The sequence below is a fragment of the Bubalus kerabau genome, chromosome 7 (assembly GCF_029407905.1).
Source record: "Bubalus kerabau isolate K-KA32 ecotype Philippines breed swamp buffalo chromosome 7, PCC_UOA_SB_1v2, whole genome shotgun sequence".
Lineage (NCBI taxonomy): Eukaryota > Metazoa > Chordata > Mammalia > Artiodactyla > Bovidae > Bubalus > Bubalus kerabau.
In genome coordinates this window covers 87,221,796-87,248,417 of record NC_073630.1, presented here as the reverse complement: position 1 = coordinate 87,248,417, position 26,622 = coordinate 87,221,796, and the positions used below count along the sequence as shown (strand labels likewise).

The window sequence follows — 26,622 nt, the reverse complement described above, 5'->3', positions numbered from 1 at the left end:
TAGTCATTTCTCCAAAGAAGATTCATGGCCAGTAAGCACTTGAAGTGATGCTCAGTAGCATTAGTCACTAGAGAAATGCAAATCAAAACTCCAGTGAGATAAGACTTCATAGTTAAAAAATGACTGTAACAAAAAGACAACTGCAAGTCTTGGTGAGAATGTGAAGAAACTGGACCCTCATATGTTGCTAGTGGGAATGTAAAAAAGTGTAGCTCTTTGGAAAAGTCTGGCATATCCTCAAAATATTAAGCAGAGTGTTCTTGTATGACTTAGCGATTCTTTTTTTTTTTTTTTTTTTAAATTATGGACCCAAAGTCTTTCCAGGTGGTGCTAGTGGTAAAGAACCTGCCTGCCATTGCAGGAAATGAAGAAATGTGGGTTGGATCCCTGGGTCTGGAAGATCTCTTGGAGGAGACCATGGCAACCTATTACAATATTCTTGCCTGGAGAATCCCATGGACAGGGGAGCCTGGCTGGCTACAGTCCATGGGGTCGCAGAGAGTCAGACATGATTGAAGTGACTTAGCATGCATGCACATGGACCCAAATTAAATGAAAACATATGTTCACATAAAAAAAGCCTGGACATGAATTTCAGAGCAGCATTATTCATAGTAGCCAAAAAATAGAAATTCAAACATCTATTCATTGATGAATGGGAAAATAAAATGTGCATAACCATATGCCAGAATATTATTCAGCAGTAAAAAGAAATAAAACACTAATACATGATGCAAAGTGGATGAAACCTGAAAAGATGCTAAGTAAAAAAAAAAGACAGTCACAAAATACCACATATTATATGATCCCATTCCTATGAAATATCCAGAATAGGCAAATCTGTGGAGGTTGAAAATGGATTTGTGGTTATCTGAGTCTGAGAGTGGAGTAGGTGAGGATATGATAGGCTTTTTTTTTTTTCCCCAGAGGGAGAAAAATGTTTTAAAATTGTGATGATGGTTGTATAATGCTATGTCTGTAAACATTGAATTGAAAACTTTAAATGGATAAATTATATGTTTGTTAATTATATCTCAAGAAAACTTCTTAAGCAAAAATTGTTAGCATTTAAAAAACATTTATATAAAACACTTAAGCTTTTCATACTAGTGTGCTTTTTGATAATTATGTTTATCTTACCTCAAGGAGAAGAGGCAAAGCCATTTTTCTTTCAAAAACATTTTTTGTTTCCATAAAGTAACTTTAAGTGATTAAACAATTATCTTAAAGAAGTTATTTAAAGTCTGACGGTTACCCTCCTTTGGCAGATTTCATATTTTAATGAGAGAATAAGTCCATGGTAAATGTATAGAAGAGAAACAAATCCATTTTTATTTTATAGAATTTTTTTAAAAAAGCATCTACATCTGTGCAACTTGGTAGAAAACAGATTTTATTACCTATGACATTTCAGTGAACAGACTTCTCAACTTTTTTTTTTTTTTTGAGAATATGAGTAACTTTCATCCTATAACAGCTTTATAATTTTAAATTCCAAGGTTACATTTTTACAATAGCTCAAATTGGCTAAAAAGTTAAAAACAAAATGTAAATTATAATTCTGTTGAATTTACAAAGTTAATTCTTATAAATTTTGCCTCTCATTTCCATTCTAAGACCAAATACCTCTTTTGAAGAAAGATGATCAAAAATAAGAGTTTGGGCTTCCCTGGTGGCTCAGATGGTAAAAAAAATCTGCCTGCAATGTAGGAGACATGAGTTCGATCCCTGGGTCAGGAAAATCTCCTGGAGAAGGGAATAGAAACCCACTCCAGTATTCTTGTCTGGAGAATTCCATGGACAGAGGAGCCTGGCAGGCTACAGTCCAAGGGGTCACAAAGAGTTAGACATGATTGAGCAGCTTCCACTTTGGTATTAAAATATAACAGTATAGCACTGGGAACTCTACTCAGTATCTTGTAGTAACCTATAATGGGAGAGAAATAAAGAATATGTTTATATATATTTGTGTAACTCACTTTTCTGTACACCTGAAACTAAGACACTATAAATCAATTACACTTCAATAAAAATTAAAAAAACTAAAGATTACCTAAAATAAAATAATAAAATCTATGCTATGCTATGCTAAGCCACTTCAGTTGTGTCTGACTCTGTGTGACCCCATAGACGGCAGCCCACCAGGCTCCGCCGTCCCTGGGATTCTCCAGGCAAGAATACTGGAGTGGGTTGCCGTTTCCTTCTCCAATGCATGAAAGAGAAAAGTGAAAGTGAAGTCGCTCAGTCGTGTCCGACTCTTAGTGACCCCATGGACTGCAGCCTACCAGGCTCCTCTGTCCATGGGATTTTCTAGGTAAGGGTACTGGAGTGGGGTGCCATTGCCTTCTCCGAATAAAATCTATAGATACTTTTAATATGCGCTGCTTTACTCCATCTCACTCTGATGTCTCCTCAATCTAAAGAGAGTTCATTGAAATTTTCACTATTAAAGAGGTTTGGTTGTAGACTGTAGGCCTGTTCAGAGCTTCTTTTGCCTCATTCTTCTGTGTCCTGCTGGTCAAGATAGCTTTTAGAGTAACGGTTGGCAAACTTTTTCTGTTAAGGATCAGATAGTAAATTTTTTAGCTTTGTGGGCTATAAGGTCTTTGTGACAGCTATTCAGTGTGCTTTGTAGTGTAGCAGCAGCTGTGGACAATCTATAAGTGAATGGGAATGGCTGTGTTCTGATAAAACCTAATTTACAAGAACAGACAAGAAATGGCTATGTTGTAATAAAACCTAATTTACAAGAACTCTCAATTCTATTCCATTGGTCCATTGTTTGACAACCTGCTTTAGAGTTTAATTTGCTTAGAACTCAATAATACCTCCTTGTTTGAATTGCTCTTGGCTAGAAATTTAGATGTATTTTATCAGGAAGTTGATTGATTCCTTTGAATATGGGACAGGGGGATGGCCTTATGATATTCATCAGTTAGGAACATCTGAGGATGAAACCTAAATGTATACTGACAAGGAACTGGAGGTAGAATAAGATTCTTTAAATTAGGCGTAGATAACCATAGTTGGGTTATTATGGGAAAATCAAGAAAGCGTGGGGACAACTGAAACCAACATATGAGCCAGCAATCCCACTCCTAGACATATACCTGGAGAAAATCATTATTCCAAAAGATACATCCCACCCCAATGTTTGTTTCAACACTATTTACAATAGTCAAGACATGGAAGAATCCTAAATGTCCAATGACAGAGGAATGGATGAAGATGTGGTTGCTACCTATATCTGTATCTATACTATACAATGGAATGGGCTTCCCTGGCAGCTCAGATGGCAAAGAATCTGCCTGTAATGCAGGAGACCTGGGTTTGATCTCTGGGTCAGGAAAATTGCCTAGAGGAGGAAATGGAAACCGACTCCAGTACACTTGCCTGGAGAATCCCATGGACAGAGGAGCCTGGTTGGCTACAATCTATGGGGTCATAGAGTCGGACACAACTGAGTGACTAAGCACACATACACTGGAATATTTCTTGGCCATAAAAAAAGAATGAAATAATGCCATCTGCAGTGACATGGACAGATCTAGAGATTATTGTACTAAGTGAAGTAAGTCAGACAGAGAAAGACAAATATATGTTATAGCTTAAATGTGGAATTAAAAAAAATGATACAAATGAACTTATATGCAAAACATAAATAGACCCACAGACAGAAAACAAATTTATGGTCACCAAAGGGGAAAGGTTGGGGGGAGTATAAATTAGTAGTTTGGGATTAACATATACACATTTGTACACAGTTGTGTACAAATGTGTATATACATCTGTGGGTCTACTTATGTTCTATATATAAGTACATTGTATAATTTTGTGTTATTTTCCAGCCGAGCCACAAGGGAAGCCCAAGAATCCTGGAGTGGGTAGCCTATCCCTTCTTCAGTGGATCTTCCCCACTCAGGAATTGAACTGGGGTCTCCTGCATTGCAGGTGGATTCTTTACCAACTGAGCTATCAGGGAAGCCCTACTCTATATAAACTAGATAACAAACAAAGACCTATCCTATAGCACAGAGAACATCACTCAATATTTTGTAATATTGAACTTCCCTGATAGCTCAGTTGGTAAAGAATCCACCTACAATGCAGGAGACCCAGGTTTGAATCCTGGGTGGGAAAGATTTGCTGGTGAAGGGATAGGCTACCCACTGCAATATTCTTGGGCTTGCCTTGTGGCTCAGCTGATAAAGAATCTGCCTGCAATGTGGGAGACCTGGGCTCGATCCCTGGGTTGGCAAGATTCCCTGGAGAAGGGAACAGCTACCCACTTCAGTATTCTGGCCTGGAGAATTTGATGGACTGTATAGTCCATGGGGTTGCAAAGAGTTGGACATGACTGAGTGACTTTCACTTTCACTTTATAAAGGAAAGAATCTTAAAATCACTGAATCAATTTTCTGTATACTTGAAACTAACACAGCATTGTAAATCAACTAAACTTCAATTAAAATAAAATAAATGTTGATGAGCATTAGTAATACCTACTTCAAGTGGTATAAAAATTTTTAAATTAAAACATGTAATAAAAGGAAATTATATTAAGGAGGTAAAAGATTTTGGAAAGTTTGTTATAGAATGCAAGTTCCAGGGTACACAGTAGATGAGATTGAAAAAGAGCAATGAAAGAGTATGTTAGAGAAGATAAGTGCCTATCAGACTTGGGATGATGCATGGGGAATATAAATAGCTGAAAGGGCCTAGATTAGAATGTTAATTTAGGAATATAGGAATTATATTCAAGAAAGGATCAACTGGTCATCAGCTTGTCAAAGATCAAATATCCTCACTTCTCAAATTTGTGTACTAAGGTTTGTAATGCTTCAAAGGATGGACAGATTTATTGCAAATGTTGTAAGGCATAGTAGTGGGGTGGGATATTTTCAATATGGTTCGTAGTAATTACACAACAGACAGCTCAGGAGTGCTTTGTTCTTATAATCTTTTCAACATATTTATTTACATTCTGTATTTCTAATTCACATCTGCATATATTTTAAAACATAGTAACATTCACTTATTTTAACTCTATTGTTTTTAAATTCAGTCTTTTACTTTAATAATTTTTATTCCTACATTAATTTTTCTATATTATTCTATGTTTTGAACTTTCCTTTATTGCGTTTCCTAGTACCAATAATCATACTTCCTAGAACAACTTATTTCTCCCCTTTTCAATGACTCTGGAGAAATTCCCTTTCAAGAAACCATGAAGAGTGAAGTGTATTATATTTTGGCTAATCTCACTTTGAAGGGGTATACAGACATAAGGAAAATAAAGAAATTGAATCATAAAGGATGGCTAACTTCTAAAGAATTAGAATATAATTATTTTAAATCAATCTAGCCTCAAATATAAGCCTTTTGGTTTAGAAATACATTTCATGAGAAGTTCAGACTTTAAGAAAAGTAATAGGAGAAAGAACAGTTTTGGGGGTCATATGATTGTGATACTGTCGTCTAAGTCCTTGAGAACCAATCCTGCCCTACAATTCCAAAGATAATTGTATGTGGCCTACCCCACACTTAATTTAGTACTTCAGAGTTTCTAAAGTGATTTTCAACTGTGACAATGTGCCATTTTGAGGCTGTCATATTGTTAAATGTTAAAATACAGAGTATGTGAAAATCAAATGGCTTCTAAACTGTGTGCATTTTCAATATGCCCTGATAAAAAATAATTTCATTGTTTTAAAATCCATTAGAATAATGGATATAAATGACTTGTGACATTAATTTTTTTTTATATCCATTTTAGTCTACAACTCTATAACCCATATCAGTAACCCTAAAAGTTCAACATATTAAAAAGGCTTGCTGATTGGGGATGACATTATGGCTAGCAGTGAACAATGAAGCTGAGAAGGATGTAGGGCAGATTAGTAGATTAGTAAAGTTCCTAACAGAAGTATGAAACTACTCAAGAGACTGAAGTCTGTGAATTTAGAAAGTTTCCTAAATTACAAGAGGAAAAATGGTGGAAATCAGCTGGACAAGTAGAAATAGTTCAGTTGTTCTTTTGTTTGAAACCAACTCAATATGACTGCCTAATGGAAACAGAATTTGGTGTCTTGTCTTCTGATACCACAGAAACTTGATGAGAAGTTCTTGGAAAAGGGTTAGATAGCATATTATACATAAACTTTCACCTAAGTGTTTAGTAGGTAGGATGCTTGGAATGCAGCTCTAGCTCTGTCACTTTGAATATCTCACTAGGGAATTGGGTGATAACAGGTACAGCCTTTCCTTCAACACTCTTTGTGCTCCTACTCCATTTACTGGATAAGTACACTGTGATGGGCATTGTGCTACCTATGAATAGTGCATTCATTTCTAAAGCAACAAAACATATCATTGAACACATGACACCAGTCACTTTCAGTTAAAAGGACTTTATAAGGTAGATGGTACTCCATTTCCCTCCCTTCCTCCCTCCCTCTCTCTTTCTCTCTCTCATACACACACGCACAGAAACAGAGTTATAGGCAGAGCTATGCTATTTTCCCCATGCAATCCTGCATGATTTATAGGAATATATTATAATGAGATATTGTTGCTCAGTCTGCAAGGTATGAGAATTTATGTAGTATTGGCTTTGTATTTTGTACTTTTAAGAATGGGAAAGGATATCACCAATCATCCTATCTTCATTTGAACAGTCATTAAAGATGCTATCTGAGGTGCCTGCCACAGTTACTAGGTGCAGAGTGGGCCTAGTGACTGTACTTAAACAATATTACTCCTAGGCTTGTATCTACACACTGTGCTGCTCTGACAGCAGCTGCAATATACCCTGTTCATATATGTGGTGATTCATCATTATTTTTGATGTCATGGTGGCTTGGCTGTGATGTGCATCACATTTGTCCCAGTAAGCTTATCTATGAGTCATAATCTTGTGCTTTTACATTAGGTTCATTTTGACTTGAAGGGATTCTAGAAACTTCTTGTGTTATTTATGGTTGATCCTAAATGAGAAGGAATGTTTTAGTTTGGGTTTAGTTTGGGATAAATTGATGCTCCTGATTTGCATCTTAATAATGCTTTTACCTCTTTTTAATGGTTTTTTTCATTCTTCTTTTTGTCCCAGAGAAGAATTTAGGGACAATGTTTTGCATTGTGTTTTAATAAAAGGTTCTGTGGACAATTTCCTCAATATGTTCTGGGATTACTGCATAGTTGGTAGTTGTAGTAGTACTGTATAGAACTCTGGAAAACTCTCCATGATTAATTGCACACCGTATGCTCACTTTTATGCACCTGGCCAAGGTCCTAGATGTGTGGCTTCATGGTTTTGGCTATTGTCCTCTGCCTACTGACTTGAATAATGGAGGAGATGAAAAAGTTCAGAGAGTTTTCTTTTGGGACCCAGTGGGTCAGGCCCTGTCCTTCCTCTCCACTGCTCTCTGGTCCCATTTGAAGAGCCTCTAGGATATACAAGTTTGGGAGGGATGTGATGGTGCTTTTCCAAATTGCTCATGATATGAATATGGCCATGGAGTAGGACTGGCTTCAGTGCAAACAATCCTTGGTGCTGAGAATTTGCCAACAAGTCTGTGAATAATAATAAAAATGACACTGATGATAATGGCATTTCTTGAATGATTACTTCTGTGTGCTGCTTTATATGTATTAATTTAACACATATCACTCGTATACAAACGTTATGACAAATGTAGTATCTTGATCTCCATTTTGCAGATGAGAAATTGGAAGCACTTGCTGTTTAAAGAACTTGTTTATAATCACCATGTAGTAAGTGCCTGCACAGGGATTTGAACAGAGGCAGCCAGGGAAAGTGGCAGCAGGATACAACCTTATTCAGAGGTACCCAAGGATCCCTTCCATGATCTTTGCTTCCTGCCTTCCGCAGTCCTGCTGTTCTAAGCCCAGTTTGTGAGCTGGTGCCTGATTTGCCTGCTTCTCTGGTTGTAGGTTCTTCTCCTGCCCCTTACTTTTTGGGTCATGTCATATTTCCAGGTCTAGCCTCAGGTCTAGGGCCACCACTTGCCCATTTAATGCTTTTGTTGAATTACAAGAGATTCTCTTGCTTAAGCCAAATTTCTTTCTATGATTGTAAAACCTGAGGAGCCCTTAGGAGGCAGCAGTGTTGGCTGTGTACACACCACTCTCATGCGCACATACACCCCTGTAATGTCAGCGTATATACCATTAATAATGCACACATTCTTGATACCCCACCATCCCCTTCCCAGCACCCTTTGAAGGTTAGAAATTGGGTTCTGAGACTCAGGGCAGGTGAGGGCTGGCCAGGGCTCAGTTATGTGCATGTTTATATGTACATGAAAGTGTTAGTCATTCAGTTGTGTCTGACTCTTTGGGACCCCATGGACTGTACCCTACCAGGCTCTTCTGTCCATGGAATGCTCCAGGCAAGATTACTGGAGTGGGTAGCCATTCTCTTCTGCAGGGGATGTTTTTACCCAGGGGCAGAACCTGGATCTCCCACATTGCAGGCAGATTGTTTACTCTAAGCCACGAGGGAAGCCCATTTATATGTATATGCACACACAAATTCGCACACATGTTTGTATATGTGTAGGTGTATATGTGTGAGAACTCAAGTGTACACAGCTTTAAGGGCCAGTACTTATGTAGTACTTTCTACCTTCCTAGATGCATCTGGAAACTTCATGATCCCTCAGTTCAGTTCAGTTCAGTCGCTCAGTCATGTCCAACTCTTTGTGACCCCATGAATTGCAGCACGCCAGCCCTCCCTGTCCATCATCAACTCCCGGAGTTCACTCAAACTCATGTCCATCGAGTTGGTGATGCCATCCAGCCATCTCATCCTCTATTGTCCCCTTCTCCTCCTGCCCCCAATCCCTCCCAGCATCAGGGTCTTTTCCAGTGAGTCAACTCTTTGCATGAGGTGGCCAAAGTATTGGAGTTTCAGCTTTAGCATCAGTCCTTCCAAAGAACATCCAGGACTGACCTCCTTTAGGATGGATTGGTTGGATCTCCTTGCAGTCCAAGGGACTCTCAAGAGTCTTCTCCAACACCACAGTTCAAAAGCATCAATTCTTTGGTGCTCAGCTTTATTCACAGTCCAACTCTCACATCCATACATGACCACAGGAAAAACCATAGCCTTGACTAGACGGGCCTTTGTTGGCAAAGTAATGTCTCTGCTTTTGAATATGTTATCCAGGTTGGTCATAACTTTCCTTCCAAGGAGTAAGCATCTTTTAATTTCATGGCTGCAATCACCATCCCTACTTCTGCTCTAACACACTCACGCAAGGTAACAGAAGTCTAAGATGTAAGGGAGGAAGTGCCTTTGACTAAGGCACTACCTGAATGCTTATGTACCAAACTCTGCACTGCCCTAACTCTGGGGAATATTCCCTTGTGCAGCCTAGAAGATAGAGTCTGTGGCCTACTGGTTACATAGTTATTCTTAAAGTATAATTTGTCACCATCACTATTAGTGTCATAAGTAATTCAATTTATGTAACAACTAGTCAAACCTAGACAGCCTATTAAAAAGCAAAGTCATCACTTTGCCGACAAAGGTCCATATAGTCAAAGCTATGGTTATTTCAGTAGTCATGTATAGATGTGAGAGTTGGATCATAAGCTGAGCACCGAAGAATTGATGCTTTCAAATTGTGGTGCTGGAGAAGACTCTTGAGAGTCCCTTGGACTGCAAGGAGAGCAAACCAGTCAATCCTAAAGGAAATCAAACCTGAATATTCACTGGAAAGACTAATGCTAAAGCTGAAGTTCCAATACTTTGGCCACCTTATGTGAAGAACTGATTCATTGGAAAAGATCCTGATGCTGGAAAAGATTGAAGGCAGGAGAAGAAGAGGTGACAGAGGATGAGATGGTTGGATAGCAACACTAACTCAATGGACATGAGTTTAAGCAAACTTAGGGAGACAGTGAAGGACAGGGAAGCCTAGTGTGCTGCAGTCCATGGGGTTGCAGAGTCAGACATGACTTAGTGACTGAACAACAACAATTATACATATATCACATCACTTAATTTCCAAAATAGTCCTGTGGCATAGGTGTTATCCTCATTTTACAGATGAGAAAATTGAAACCCAGGGAGGTGTTATGACTCCTCCAAAGTTGCACAGCTAGGGGATAGTGGAGCACTGGTTGGGATTCAGGTTATTTTGACACCAAAACCTATGCTTTTAAAAACTATACAAAGCTGCCTCTCAATAGGATTGTCACAATAATGTACACAAATCCTTGTCTATCTTCCACTTAAATTCTCTTTGCACAAATTTCCAGGAAGATTTTTGTTTGTTTTATTGCATTTTTGGGGTCCATCTAAGAGATAGAATGACTAGTTTTCCATTTTCCAAAACAAGTTAGTACAAATACAGGATGAAGGTAATCAATATCTATTCATATGATTTCAAATAAAAGATATCAACTATTGTGCTCTGAATATTAACTCTTTTAAAACAACAAAGCAATTTTGTTTTGTTAATAAGCAAAGACATTTATTGAGTAAGAAATCTTTTAACTTCTTGTATCTCCTTCAGACAGACAGTATAATCATGCCTGGATAACAAATGTTAACTGCATATATTACCTCTAGTGGCTTCCCTGGTAGCTCAGCTGATAAAGAATCCACCTGCAATGCAGGAGACCCTGGTTTGATTCCTAGGTTGGGAAGTTCCTCTAGAGAAGGGAATGGCTCCCCACTCTATTATACTGGCTTGGAGAATTCCATGGACAGAGAAGCCTGGCAGGCTACAGTCCATGGGGTCGTAAAGAGTAGGACATTACTGAGTGACTTTCACTTTTACATTGCCTCAAAACAGTCCCCCCCCTTTCTAATTTATTTTTGCCCACAGTCTCGTTACATTACCTTATCATTCTGCTCATCACCTTTATCCACTGTAGTTCACATTTTACACATATGTGCAAGCTAAACTTTTAAATTTATTATGATTTTACTTGTACAAGTTACAGATCTTTTCCTAGACTCACCTCCATTTAAGCTTTGTCTTGAGGTGCTTTTCCTCTCATCTTTTAATTTTTACCTCCTATTTACCTATTCAAGTTTCCCCCACTGACTTAAATTTGCTGCTAATTTACTCCATCAGCTAATTCCTGAGCCACTCATGTCTGAAACTAAAACCCATTTAAAACTCAGGCATTCATTTACAATCTAAAATTACTGAAATAATCATAAAGAAAAGGATAAGCCCAATTTAATCCAATGGATATTTCTTGAGTTCCATATGAGAAATAGAAGCTAAGTACTATCTGAGAAAGAATAAACAAATGATCAAGTGGCTGAGGTCAGGTGGGGAACTGCTGACTTCAGTGATTAAGCTTTACAAGGAGCCATAAATCATGGAGATGATCAGATGTTCCTAGAAGTGGGAGTGTGGGTTGGATTATGTGATTAATGACATCAAGCAATTCTGTGTTGTTAGGACTCAGAAAATTAGAAGTATAACCTATGCAAAGTAATCTCTAGAGGTGAAATTGTAAAGAGTTAAGAGGGGGTCAGCTGAGAAAGACATATGATGTAATGACCATAGGAAACACAGTGAAGCTAATAGAGGCAGAGAAGCTGCTGGCTAAGCATTTCCACTTCTCTGGCGCAGGTGCTGTGTTTGGTGGCAGGAGTCACCATATATGAAGGATACAGACTCTGGAGAAAGGGACTATAAGACAATATAGCCTGATAAACCAAATGGAAGTTTATTGAGAAACTGATTTTGTCTTCCAAAAGTGATGCTTTCATTATAAATGTATTTTTTCTAGATATCTCTATGAGTCATGCAAACAAATATTTAAAAAACTAGTTAAGCTTGGATAAAATGACTGATAAATTCCAACTCTATAGAATTGGAAGTTAGAAGGGGAAGACTGATTTACCCATTCTTACTAGAAAAAGACTTGGATACAAGTATCTATTTTGATAAAGGTAGTTGACAGCTCTTGTCTACTGGGAAATTGACATGCTCTGCCCATAGTTTCTAACTGAAAAATACTGGCCAACTCAAGAAATTTATGCTATAGTTTAGTTTTCAAGCAAGCATTCTTTTCTTATCATATGACAGTGTATTTTTTTCCCCTTTGGTGAACATGAGAAATGTGCTATGATACTGTGGTTTAGTCTGGTATTGAAATTATAAAGTCAATAGACTGCTAGTCTGACCACTTTTTGTCCGAAGTGTTCTGAAAATATTGAAGCGCAAAGAGCTTTCTATGACTGACTGCAGGCTCTCCCCAGAAAAATTTAAGAAGCTGCCACAAAGGAAGAAACATTTCCCCTCATTGGTTAACAAATGCCAATGCCATTATAAATATACATGCGTATTGACCTTTTAGTTTGTTTCCTAGAGTACAAATTCAGTGGAGCTCTCATACTGTTTCACATGCTGTGAAGGTATTTTGGGGGCATTGGAACTCAAATGGGGATATCAATCTACCCAATTCATTTCAGAACCCCTGTATGGAGCCTTGTTTCTGGCTCCTCTGTGGTGCCAGAACAGAGTTTCTGCCAGTCAGCAGGTCTGGGGCTTAAAGATTTCTTCATACTGCAGCTCTGCAAGCCTAAATGAAGAGGAGATTATAGAGTCTTAGACAAATAAAAGGAGTACTGAGTGGTTATAAAATCTTCCTTTTTTGACTTGAAAAACAAATATGCCTGTATTGTCAGGCTGTGTGTACATTGATGAAGGCTTGCATAATACAGCTGCTAAGCTAAAATAACAAAGCAAAAACAAAACCCCAATTATTTTTTTCCATAGAGAGAAAAGACTAATTTTCATTTGTGTGATTTTGAAGGACTTAGTTAAATATGGCACTGCCAGTCAAAGCACAAATTGAGAGACAGAATAACACTTCCATTTAGAAAGGTATTTTCAGATTCCTTGTACTAAATTTTACTCTGTATGTTCAGCAGCGGCTGCATAATTATTGCTTCCATGTACTGACATGCCAGAGTTACACACTGTGCTATTGTGTTTATACTTTGTATACATTATTTATAATCTTACAACAACCCTTCAAGGAAAACCTTACTTTCCCAATTTTAACAGAGGAAACAGAATCTAGAAACTATAAATTCCAGATTCAGATTCTTATTCCCCACATACTCTTTGTATAATCTTTAGGGGGCTTGTTCACCTCTTTGGGCCTTGATTTCTTCATCTCTAAATGTGGACAAAGATGTTGTCTATTCATAGTTTTGTTTTGGAGATTAAATTCATTAATTATATGAATAGGTGGCATATGTCTATGGTGAGCATTACATGATGTTTGCTATTATTATTATAGCAGCACTAATATTTGACTATTTCCTGAACATCTAAGAATTTTTCAGTTTTTAACATTGTTTTGCTTTAGGCCTCTGAGATAGCAGAGAATAAAATGAAATTAAAGATACTTGACCTCATGAAGCTTTCATCCTAATAGGGATGGACAATTAAGAAAAAATATCAGTAAAATACATAGCATGTTATATGGTAAAAGTGCAAAAGGGAACAGAGCAGTGAATGAGGACAGGGGTTTGTAGTTGGGGTTTCTATTTTTAAATATAGTGATCAGAGGAAACCTTTTTGAGAAGAATGTACCTCAGCAAAGACTACACGTAAAAAGATGAAGGACTGAGTCACGTGGCTCTATGGGGGCAGATCATGCCCAGCCAGGAGGACAGCAAATGCAGAAACTCTGATGTGAAAACAGACCTGCCAAGTCTGAGGAGGAACAAGATCCCCAGCAAGGTGGGAACATAGGGCAGTGAGATGACAGGAGATGAGAGTTAGCAAAGAGCTACATTTTAGAGGAACTTGGAGGCCGTTGGCCCTTTAATCTGAGTGGGTTATTAGAGACTTCTCAGCAGAAGAGTGATATGATTGATCTGACTTATAAATTTTCCTAGGATTCCTAGGGATATAGTGTTGCGAATTCACAGAAAGCAGAGAGACCCATTCAGAGGCCATTGCACTTATCTAAGCAGGATGTGATGGTGGCGTGGTCCAGAATAGTAGCAGTGGAGGTAGTGAAACATGGTTGGACTCTGGAAATATTTTGAAGATAGAATTGGTAGGATTTGGTGCTGGAAAGGATGGCATGTAAGTGTGTAAGAGAGGGGGCCCAGATGAACTTCAATTTTGGCCTGAGCAACTTGGAAGAATGAAATTGTTTTTCACTAAGAAGCACTGTGGTAGAGGTTTAGGGAGAAAGACCAATCTGGGAGTTCAGCTGGGGCATTCTACCCTTGAGATGTCCATTAGACATACATGAGGTAATGCTCAGTGGCAGTTTGAGGTTGAAAGATGAGACCCTGGCTACAGACTAAATTTGGGAAGCTTCAATAGAGAGACAGTATTTAAAGCCTTGGATGAAATCACCAAGGAGTAGGTAGAGAAGGAAAACAAACGAGGCTTAGGGACCAAGGCCTGGGTTATTCCATTACTGAAGTTGGTGACCTGTGGGGAAACTGGCATGCACACTTATGAAGTACCTATAAAAAAAGTCATGGGAGTGTGGAGTTTTAGAAACCATGTCCAGGAAGGGCTAAGGTGTCAAATGCTCCTGTTAGGTGAAGCATGATGTGGGTTGAGAGTTGACTCCTGGATTCAAAAATTATGAAGTCATGTTGACAATGATAAGAGTTAGAGGACTTTTTGTGTAGCCATGGTGACAAAAATCTTATTGGAATAAATTTAAAAGAAAATAGAGAAAAATTGGAGACTGTTGGCACAGAAACTTCTTTCTAGGTGTTTAGTGTATTGTGAAGGAGGGAAAAGGGTCTTTAGTTGGCAGGGCAGGTGAAATCAAGAAACAATTTTTGTTTATCTTTTATGGGAGAAATAATACCAGGCCTGTGTGATGATGGAAGACAGGCACAGGAAAAAGTAACTTAATATGCAAGAGAGAGAAAAAAATCAGTTGGACCAGTATTCAAACAGGCAAGAGGTGGTGGTATCTATTGCAAAGTAGAGGAGTTAACCTTAGCTAGGAAAATGGACAATTAATTCAGGGCAATGAGAGAGAAGGAGAAGAACAGAGGAGGGGAGCAGAGTGGGTATGGTAGTAAAACGTGTCCAAGTCATCTGATTGTTTTATTTTTCTCAGAGAAAATAAGAAAAAGTTCAGGAAAGGATGACCAGTGTGTCCTGGGTTTCCTATGATGAAGACATGAAGAGTAATAAAAGGCATCATGATATTAGTCCTGATGGTCCCAAGGCCAACCTGTTTATCAGTGTTGAAGCAGAATGAAAATTTGGCAGTCTTACCAGGAGTGGCAAAGTTTCGGCATTTTCATTTGACAGTAGGTGATAAGGTTCTGAAGGACCATGGGATGGGCTTACTGCTAGCACTTGGGAATCCCTCCGAACCCTGTCAATGAAAAGCTGGAGTAGGGAAGAGGACAATTTTACTCTGATTATGCAGATGTTCTTGTGTGAGGCTTCTTCTTGGCCCCTGTTGATGGAGAGAACTCTCTCCCAGATCATTGCTCCAAAGTTCCTCAACACTTTGTCTTTAAAAACAAAAGCTATAGATCTGAATAAAACTTTAAGGGATTCAAGGAGTAAAGTAATGCTACAATGGTAATATTGAGGAGCCAGAATGCAAGGGCTAATGAAGTGTGCTGATCCAGGAAGCTTCTGTTTGGGATTAGCTTCTCATTTGTCCTTATTTGAGTCATAGCATGGGGTCAGTCCTTTTCTATTTCAGTCAAATTGATTTCCATCATTTAGAGATTATCCAAACAGGAGAGATAATTTCAAAGACTTTGGGAAGTCATTAATGAGGGGCTTCAAATTATTCATTGCAAGTAGAAAGGTTTGATTTCACAAGGTAAAGCAGTATTCAAACAATCCATTATTTAAAAGTAAATATAATCAGACTGGTTTTCTTAGGCTGAGCCAGTGTCATTATTTTATAGTCAGAGATCTTATAAAATATATTCATTTTATAAAACAGCAAAGGTTTTTGTGGGTTTCCATATGGAAATGAATATAACATAATTGCTTTTTAAAATGAAATTCATCATTACGGTCTCAGAGACAAGGAAATAGTAATAATAGCGTTCATTTACACAGGTGCTATATGCCAAATATGTTGCCTTATTCATTCTTTAGAATAATTCTTGGACCTAGTATTATTAATCCAGTTTTACAGATGAGAAAACATAAGATCAGATGGATTAGTAGACTGGTCAAAATCAAACAGCTAGTGAAAAAGAGAGCAGGGACTTAACCCCAAGTTAGCTTCCTTTCAAAGTTGTGCTAATATGGCACCTTTTCCCATTCCTTTTACCTTTAATTTCTCATGATAGATAAATCAGTCAGGATAGCTTTGTGAGTAAGCAACGCTTACTCCTTGGAAGAAAAGTTATGACCAACCTAGATAGCATATTCAAAAGCAGAGACATTACTTTGCCAACAAAGTTCCATCTAGTCTAGGCTATGGTTTTTTCAGTGGTCATGTATGGATGTGAGAGTTGGACTGTGAAGAAAGCTGAGCGCTGAAGAATTGATGCTTTTGAACTGTGGTGTTGGAGAAGACCCTTGAGAGTCCCTTGGACTGCAAGGAGATCCAACCAGTCCATTCTGAAGGAGATCAGCCCTGGGATTTCTTTGGAAGGAATGATGCTAAAGCTGAAACTCCAGTACTTTGTCCACCTCATGCAAAGAGTTGACTCATTGGAAAAGACTCTGATGCTGGGAGGGATTGGGGGCAGGAGGAGAAGGGGACGACAGAGGATGAGATGTCTGGATGGCATCACTGACTCGATGGATGTGAGTCTGAGTGAACTCCAGGAGTTGGTCATGGACAGGGAGGCCTGGCATGCTGCGATTCATGGGGTCGCAAAGAGTCAGACACGGCTGAGTGACTGAAGGTAGATGATTTGCTTTTGTTTAGTCACTAAGTCATGTCCTACTCTTTCGAGACCCCATGGACTGTAACCCAGGTTCTTTTGTCCATGGGATTTCCCAGGCAAGAATACAGGAGTGGGTTGCCATTTCCTTTTCCAGGGGATCTTCCTGACCCAGGGATCAAACCTACATCTCCTGCGTTGTCAGGTGGATTCTCTACCACTGAGCCACCAGGGGAGCCTGGGTAGATGATTGCATATGCTCAAAAAATAACTCTACTTCCCCTCAGTTTATCACTATAAATCCATCTTTTGGGTCATGATATTTTAGTCTTTGAGAATCCATTCATGTTTAAAATGCTATTACTTGTGGGCAGGGTCATTCATTCAGCCATTATCAGCTAACATCTTTATTACTAGTCAACTACGAAGCATTAATTACCAGATGACTTGACTGCCTGAGGAGTAAAAATGTTAACCCAGGATATAAAGATCTGAAAGTTGAAGACAATTTGGGGAAATATGTCAAGAGGAGGGAAATGTAAACTGATAGGGAGTTGTAAGCCAGAAATTTATCTTCTTGACAATTTGGTCAAGTATCCTCTCTAGGTCACAGTAGAGAATTTTACAGCTGGAATTTGGCCCTTAAAAATCAAGCATTTCAATCCTCTCATTTTGCAGTTTACAAAGTTTAGCCCCAAGATCACACAGCAGGGTGGAGATAGAGATAGGATTACAAGGCACAGACTAGAGCCCTTCCCATTATAAGCCACTATATTAGTTTGTTTTCAAGTGAAAGCCTTTCAGTACTAATGTACTAGCCCTTCTTTGGAGTTTGAGCCATGCTCCTGTCTTTCCTCACTTCCTTCAGGATTTCTTTAATATAAGAATCATTGCCCTTTTGTTTCCAATCCCTCCCACCTCTTTGTCAGTCCTCAAATTCAAGGCCACTAATACATAAATTTTTTACCCCAAGACTTATGCAAAAGAGAATTAATTATTTCCACACTATAGATTTAGAAAAAAAAGGATGCAACTATAAACTGCATAAACTTGTTTGAAACATTCTTATTGTCATTATTAGGTATACTACTAACAGAAAATGCATAAGCAGCAATTCCAGAAATGTCCAGAGGCAATTAGCTCAAAATCAGCCATCTCAAATTCATTGTTTTCCAATAAAGAACTCAAAATCTTCTTCGTTCTTATTTTCTGGCAAGATTCTGATTTTGGAGTATGAATGGAAAACAATGGTACTTAATGTACAGAGAATCAGCTTTTGCTTTAGAAGCTATTTATGAGAGCCTATGAAATCTTTTAACCTTGTAGTTTTAACCATCTACCATGGCCAAAAGAAACCTCTGAAGACTCTAAATTCCCACACATGGTTCTATTAATTTCTAAACTTAATGTGTTGTCCAGACTCTACCAAACTATGAATAGCATTGAGTCTTATAACCAATCACCATTCATCAAATCAATTTTCTAAATCCTTTTTCATCTACTGTGAGTACTAAGCAAGACAAATGAATAGATTTAATGTCCTTTGAGGTTCTGTGGAAATTGAAATTATTAATGGCAATTTACCTATGAGATAGTCAATAGGTCATTTGTGTGGGGGAGGTTGTGCCAGACAGATATTAACCTTTGCATTTATATCTGGTCCTCAGTTTTGAATCCAGCTCAAAATCATACTGGGACTTTCCTGGTGGCTCAGACAGTATAAGCGTCTGCCTACAATGTGGGAGATCCAGGTTTGATCCCTGGGTCAGGAAGATCCCCTGGAGAAGAAAATGACAACCCACTCCAGTCTTTTGCCTGGAAAATCCCATGGACGGATGGAGGAGCCTGGTAGGCTACAATCCATGGGGCCGTAAAGAGTCGGACACGACTGAGAGACTTCACTTTCACTTTCTTTCACTTTCAAAATCATTCTGACCAAATTGACAAGGGAGACTAGCATTCCATGGAATTTTGTGAAGGTGATTTGCCTGTATAGAGGTTGTTGTTCATTCACTAAATTGTGTCTTACTCTTTGTGACCCCATGAACTGCAACATGTCAGGCTTCTCTGTCCTTCACTATCTCCCTGAGTTTGCTCAAACTCGTGTCAATTGAGTCAGTGATACCATCCAACCATCTTATCCTCTGTCACCCTCTGATCCTCCTGCCTTCAATCTTTCCCAGCATCAGGGTCTTTTCCAGTAGGTTGGCTTTTTGTGTCAGGTGGCCAAAGTGTTGGAGTTTCAGCTTCAGCATCAGTCCTTCTAATGAATATTTAGAGTTGATTTCTTTTAGGATTGACTGGTTTGATCTTCTTGTTGTCTAAGGGACTCTTAAGAATCTTCTCCAACACCACAGCTTGAAAGCATCTTCTTCAGTGCTCAGCCTTCTTTATGGTCCAACTTTCACATCTGTACATGATTACTGGAAAAACCATAGCTTTGACTATATGGACCTTTATTGGCAAAGTGATGTCTCTGCCTTTTAATACACTGTCTAGGTTTTTCATAGCTTTTCTTCCAAGGAGCAAGTGTTTTTTAATTTCATGGCTGCAGTCACCATCTGCAGTGATTTTGGAGCCAAAGAAAATAAAATCTGTCACTGTTTCCACTTTTTCCCCATCTATTTGCCGTGAAGTGATAGGAGTGCTCAAGGGATGGATCCGGTTGTACTGTAGGTAGCATGACTTTAAGAAGAAAACCATCAAAGAGAAGAATGTACAATAATGTGTTTAAAAGTGAATTAAATACCAATTCAACTCAGATGGTGATTGAGAGGACATTCAACCAATTAGATTCAGGTGTATCTTGTTTTGTCAAACTGAATCCAATTATGACCAAACAATTTGGTAAAAATGCAAATTTTATTTTAAAAATTATTACAACAAAAGGAGAACATGCTTTTGAAACAGCAAATATTGATATATTTCTCAGAGTCTTATAAAAATAATAAACGCATCAAACAGCCTGGAGACTTTGTCTCCTTCTAATTTGTTCTAACATTTAGTCTGCATCTTAGAGCTGTTATAAAATGAGAAAATGAACCTGACATTCAAGTGGAGTTTACTACTTATAGAGAGTGATGTGTCTAAAACAAACCAACATATGTCACAAGAAGTTATGTCAGAATATTGCTGGTTTATATTTATGATTTGTCCTTATTTTAAAATTTTATTTAGCTCTTTGCTTTACATCTGTATGCATACCCACAATAAAAATAATGATTTATTGTTTACAAATTATTTCCAACTATAGGTGTTATTCTTGAAAACTGGAGAGTAAGAAATATGATACACTAAGTTGAATGATTCAGCTACTTAGTATAATTGCCTGGGAGTTTAGACATACCTTTTTTAACATTAGAATTGTATCTTTAAATGTTAACTACATTTTAATTACTGTGCTGATGTGAATAAGCTTTGCTTTAATTACAGTCTACTTTGCCTTTTCTAAGACTTCCTTCTTCCTCTGTAAAATTATCAACTGAATTTAAGAAATTACCATCAACTTTTAAATATCTAGGGTATTCTTAAAGATTCTTAGGCATGAATTAATAATTAAAAAATGAAAAGAAAGAATAAATGATAAACTATTGGGATGAATTAAAAAAAACTTGACTTCAGTCATTTTACATATCCTTAAACCTGAATTCACTTCTCTGGACTGAATGAAATAAACACATCTAGAATAGAAGGTAGACAGTTCTTAAGACTCAAATAGAATTTGTGAAAGGTTTCTGTATTTCTTTTTGTGCATGCCTGCGTGCTAAGTGTCTCCAGTTGTGTCAGACTCTTTGCAACCCTATAGCCCACTAAGCTCCTCTGTCCATGGGATTCTCTAGGCAAGAATACTGGAGTGCCCTGGCATACTGGTTGTGATGCCTTCCTCCAGAGGATCTTCTCAACTCAGGCACTGAACCTGAGTCTCTTAAGTCTTCTGCATTAGCAGGCAGGTTCTTTACTGCTAGAGCCACCTGGGAAGCACCATTTCTCTTTGTAGATGGATGTAATTGATTTAGCAGTTGGGGAGTAATGGTAAACAGGAAGCAAACCTCTGTTCAAAATGGATTTTTAAAAGTAAAATAAACCCCACAGTGAGTCTGCTATCACAGTTGGGAGTGATGGGAATAACACTTAGGAGTAGCGTATCCAGCAGCCATCTGTGCTTACAGACGTGCAACCCACCCTCAACAACCAGCTGACATCTAATACTTAAACACCAAGTGATATTTCCATTTTGGGTGTGTTCATTAGAACTCAGTGGGTAGTGAAACCAGAAATTAAAGAAGAAAGCCATCTCTCTGGAGAGGGTGTCACGGGTACTCTCTTGTTGTCTCAGGTACCCCTCCCAGGTGGGGTGATGTCACTGCTGACAAGTGTGGCAAAATGAGGACAGTGAGTGGAGAAGTTAGTGAATTCATCTAACTGTTGAAAATACAGCTTTTTGTTTTATGTTTGTGTGAACAGGAATGAATTTTCTGCTAAGACACCCCCTATAACATGTATATCAGAACAGCCTCAATGACTAGGTAACAGAGGACATTTCTGGTTTTGTGCAAGTGGATAAAGGAAACTATATCAATATGTGTTGCCAAGAAGAAAGGGGAAAGGTAATCGTATTTTTAGAAAAGTAAAGGAAACTAAGGAGACCAGACTATTTAGGAACTAAGGAGTGCGTAGGTTAAACTACTATTAGGTAGCTGCTGCTGCTGCTGCTAAGTTGCTTCAGTCGTGTCCGACTCTGTGCAACCCCATGGATTGCAGCCTACCAGGCTCCTCCGTCCAAGGGATTTTCCAGGCAAGAGTACTGGAGTAGGTTGCCATTTCCTTCTCCACTATTAGGTAGAAAGAGAGTAATATACATTAGAGAATGGATTTTTGACATTCCACATTGTTTATAAACAAGACATTTAATTTTAATCACATAGTTTGCTTTTCTTTAACCTTTTTCTTCTCTCTCTTTTCCCCTCTTTTCTCTCTCTCTCTCTCTGTGAAGTCGGGGTGAGACAGGCATTGGGACACTATTGTTGAGATAAAAAAAAAAGAGGACCGATATAAACTTTTTTCCCCCTTTCATTTTATTTGACAGAAAAGAAGAAAAGGTAGTAAAGGAAGTTAATAATTATTGACCCTCAGTATTAACTCTGTTCTCTTGGGTAGGCACATAATTAGGTTGTTCTTTAAAATGCATATTATGTAGTTGGCAGCAGACTGGTTCAGATAGGATAACTCCTTATGCAGGCAGCTCTTAAAATGTATATCAGGTACCAAAGGAACTTTTCTGGTCTATTGGGTAAATATGTATTAAAGTAATTTTTAAAATACTTATATACTCAATAGGCTGGAAGTGGTCAATGGTTTAATGAATTGTCATGCATTTTTAAATGTGTGTTATTATTTATTCACTGACCCAAGTGAGAAAGTCTTTTAAAAATGGCATATTCCTGATGACTGTGTAATTTTGCAGTAAAATCTTAAAAGTACTTCAGGAGAACAGGAGCCAACTTTAAAATTACATTATCTCAATGTTCCTTCGCCTCATTTTTCCTGCTTGCTCTTTCTCTTATGGGATGTATTCTAATAGGTTCATTTACGGCTTCCCTGCTGGCCTAATTTTATTTTCATAGATTAAAGCTGATTCACACTTGAATTGAAATTTTAGTGTAGAATTTATCCTTTTTTGATTTATAGTGCTTGGCACATAGTAGGCACTCAGTCAATACCTGTTTTCTATTTTGTGTCATTCTTACAAGCAAACCTTAACCTTTTGTCTACTATATGCTCAGTACAGTGTTGGGTAGCAGTCAGTCTAGGACAAAAGTAAAACACCCGCAGGTCATACATATATCCAAGGTCCACTTCCAGCATCGTCGTCCACCTAATAGCTGCCTCTCCTTGGACAAAACAGCTCCCTCTCTCATCAGTTTTCTCAGAACAGTAGCATCAACCTAGTGGATATCTTACAGGGACAAGTTGAAATGTTATATGTAAGGGACCTTCCATGGTGTTCCAGTGGTTGGAACTCTGTTCTTCCACTGCAGGGGGCACTGGTTTGATTCCTATAGGGGAACTATGGCACCCCACTCCAGTACTCTTGCCTGGCAAATCCCATGAACAGAGGAGCCTGGTAGGCTGCAGTCCATGGGGTCGCTAGGAGTCGGACCCGACTGAACGACTTCACTTTCATTTTTCACTTTCATGCATTGGAGAAGGAAATGGCAACCCACTCCAGTATTCTTGCCTGGAGGATCCCAGAGATGGTGGAGCCTGGTGGGCTGCTGTCTATGGGGTCGCACAGAGTCGGACACGACTGAAGCGACTTAGCATAGCATAGCATAAGGGAACTAGGACCCCGCTATCTTCAGGACCAAAATAATAGTAATAATAATAATAATAATAATAAAGAAATGTTATATGTAAAATGCCTAGCACAATATCTGATATCAAGTGATCTAAAAAAGCAATGCTTTCTCCCTCTTGATTTGAATTTCTATTCTGAAACATGAGAAATATTCATTTCTAAATAGCAGAAGCTTTCCAAGTCGATAGTGCCCTAATCAAAAATATCAAGACAAAAAATTTTTATAACCCAAAGAACAGGCACCATCCCCTGGTGTTAGGAATGGGAGCATTCAGAAATTCCCCAAGTCCTGTTTGCACATGGGGACCTCCGATGGGCACTGATCGCTGCATCAACTTTAGTCTGAGGATCCTAGAATCCCATGTGTTAGCCTTACCTTCTCCTCCTATGGTGGCTCCACCCCAACTTTTGAATTCTTTCCCTCCTGTGAGAGCACAGGAAGGCAGGCCTCAGTTGCTTCTGCATTTCAGAAAATTCCACAAACAACCTTCTAAAAAGCTAGGTTTTCAGAGAGCAAGCAGGGGTAATGACATCTCCAGCAGCACAGCACGGTAAATAGGGTCTGGAGAATAAGCATTATTAACATGCTCAATGAGCTGCCTCAAATCCTATTTGGAGGGAGGCATGGCATAAATAAATAAACATGCTCCCTGGATCTTTACAGTCTGAAGTTTAGTGGAAAGGCATTAAAATCTCTGGTACATAATTGGATTTGCTTTGCTCTTAGGTGCAGATCTCTACCTTTTTCTGTGTATGTCATGTTCACCAATGAGGAGCAGTCTTACCTAGATGGAAATGCTATCAGTAATGGGACTCTGGGGATCACATGAAGGACAAAGAAGGAGAACCAGTGGATGAACACTCCTTTGTTCCCTCTTATTCTCACTGTGTGCCTGCTCTTTCAGCAGAATCTGGGTGAGTGAACTAGTTAGAAGTTCACGTGCTCATTGCTATGGTCTTGGACCAGAAAGCTTTGTCTTGTTATGTGACATAATTTATAATGGAGATTTTATATTATTTACTTTTACCTATTGGAAGATTATTTTTATATATTTAATATAGTCCTAAAACTGTTCTAAAATTTTGTATTTGGTCATATATGACTGTTTTTAATAAGATATTTTTATTTTTTAAGCCACTAGCAGTAAATAAGCAGCTTTCCCTTCCCAGTAAAAGTGGAGACATAGAAGAGTTGGAAATCTTTCCAAATGACTCTATGAAGGAAAAAATACAAAATATTTGGGAAAAGATGACATTGCATTGGAAGGATCCTTTTAGAGATAAACTTGGGTCCCATCAAAGCTTTGGGACACATATAAGCTTTGAGACAAAGAGAGCAACGAAAATGGATTTGGGGAAGAAAGAATCCAGAGGCCTGAGGGGAATTTTTTTTTTTTTTTTTTTTTGAGATCAGCTGGGTTTATAGGGAAAGAGTGATTAGAAGTTTAGAAGGAAGCCTCAAGTTCAGGCCCCAATCAAGGGAGCACAATTTAATTAGTGGAAATATAGTTCAGTTCAGAGAGAGCCTGGAGGACACAGCTTGCCTTGTTTGTTAAGAGAACAGCTTATCACTTTCAGGGTAGCTGAGAGAACTGATACCAGATGGATTAGGTGAAGATGCATCACTGCAGCCATAGACACTGATAAGACAGAAACTTTTCTCAGTGTGATTTTTCAGCCTCTGGCTTCAGGATAAGAAAGAGGCTCATTGAAAGGTAGAGGTGGTTAACATGCAAGGCACAAATGTGTTTAAAAATGGGGGCATGTAAAAGGGACCTAAGAGAAGGTGCAGGAAAGATTGTTTTACAAGGAAGGCAGGTGCATGCCAGAGGCAAGGATATTATAGGATAAGCAGGGATGACCTAGATGCACTCAAAATCTGTAATCTCAGATAAGAAAGGTGGTTCTGGAATCAAGACCAAGAGGTCACAGATGGCCCTAGGAGACTGAGATTCTTAAGATAAATGTGAGCAAAATAGCAAAAATGTGGAGACATGTCTGTTAGTAGAAAGCTGATAGGAATGCTTCAACATAACTTGGAGAGTCTTTAGGGAAAGCAAAACCTGAATGCACAATTGAATCACACATTGAAGGAATCACACCTCGAACACCCTCCTTGGACATCTTGGATATAAGTTTGTCTCCCACCCTTTCTATTCATTTGGAGCATCATATTCACTAGGCAGTGTTTTGTTTTGTTTCCTCTTGGTTTTTGCCTGGCTGTGGAAAGATTAAGTTATAATCTTAGATTTGATTTACTTCTTTCCTTCCAATTCATGTAGTTTTACCAAAACCAAAATTAATAACATCTACCACTTGTCAGTTATAAGAAAATGTTTATTACTTTTTAAGCCAAAGGAAAAATATGTACTGATTTTCTGTCTTCGCGTGGGTTCAGTGGATTGCCAGATGTATCTGAACCATCCCTTACCTCTGCTTCCAGACAGGAAAGAGGCCTGGGCTGTTGGGAGAGACTTCCAGCTTATTTTATCTGGCCCAGATCCTTCCACTAGTCTTGATTTTATAGTATCTATAGTTTCTTAAGACTGGATGACTGACACCTAAATAGTCACTGGTCCACTTATTTTTTTATATGAATAAATCTAAGAAGGTTAAAAAAGTCTTTTCTAATTCCTAGAAGGTAAGGGTACTAGGTAGTGAAGTCATCTATTAAGTAAACTCTGGGACTGATAGCCTTTTCTGCTTCCTTCAGTGGCATCCTGTTGGTTGAACTGAGAAAACCTGAACTAGCCAAAGCTAAGGTCAAGGTCTAACTGACTGCCTCTGTCATGTTTGCCTCTGTTCCTTCTTTTCATTATGGGATAAGCCTGTGCAAAGGGTATGGATAAAGGTGCTGGTGTGAAAGGGGAAGAGTAACTTCTGATTCTTCTAATGATTAGTTCTGTGACAATAACAAAGATACCACCTCTTACATAATTTTAAGTTTCATATTAAAATTGATTGCTAGTTTAGGTCAAAATTTGCAAACCATGAGTAAACATCAGAATTACCTAGGAGGTCTTTTCAAAATATTTTGAAGTTTGAGGTTGGAATATGTCAATGTTTATACTTCCTTAATGATTTGAATATGTAGTTACTGTGGGTCGGAAGTCCAGGCATGGCTTAGGTGAGTCATCGCTGAGACTTAAGTCAAGGGATGAACCAGTTTGATCTCATAAGAGGCTTGACTGGAGAGGGATTTGCTTCCAAGATCATGTGATATTGGCAGCATTTAGTTCTTTGTGGTTGTTGGACTGAGGACCTTAGTGTCTTGCTAACTGTTGGTCTGGAGCTGCCCTCAGTTCTTTGCCATATGGGTCTCCTCCACCTGGCTTCTTACTTCTTCACAACCACCAAGGAGGAAAGAGTTCCCCCACAAGATGGGCATTACAGTTTTATGTAGTATATT

At 38.5% G+C, this 26,622-nt stretch overlaps 1 long non-coding RNA gene across 1 annotated transcript; it reads right to left on the bottom strand.

The window, feature by feature from the left end:
- Nucleotides 1-1,504: 1,504 nt before the first annotated feature.
- Nucleotides 1,505-23,736, bottom strand: LOC129657250 (uncharacterized). The gene is made up of 3 exons (XR_008716640.1): nucleotides 23,590-23,736; nucleotides 15,267-15,383; nucleotides 1,505-1,927 (listed from the first exon to the last, which is right to left on the bottom strand). It is a non-coding gene; the product is annotated as an uncharacterized LOC129657250 (long non-coding RNA).
- Nucleotides 23,737-26,622: the final 2,886 nt, after the last annotated feature.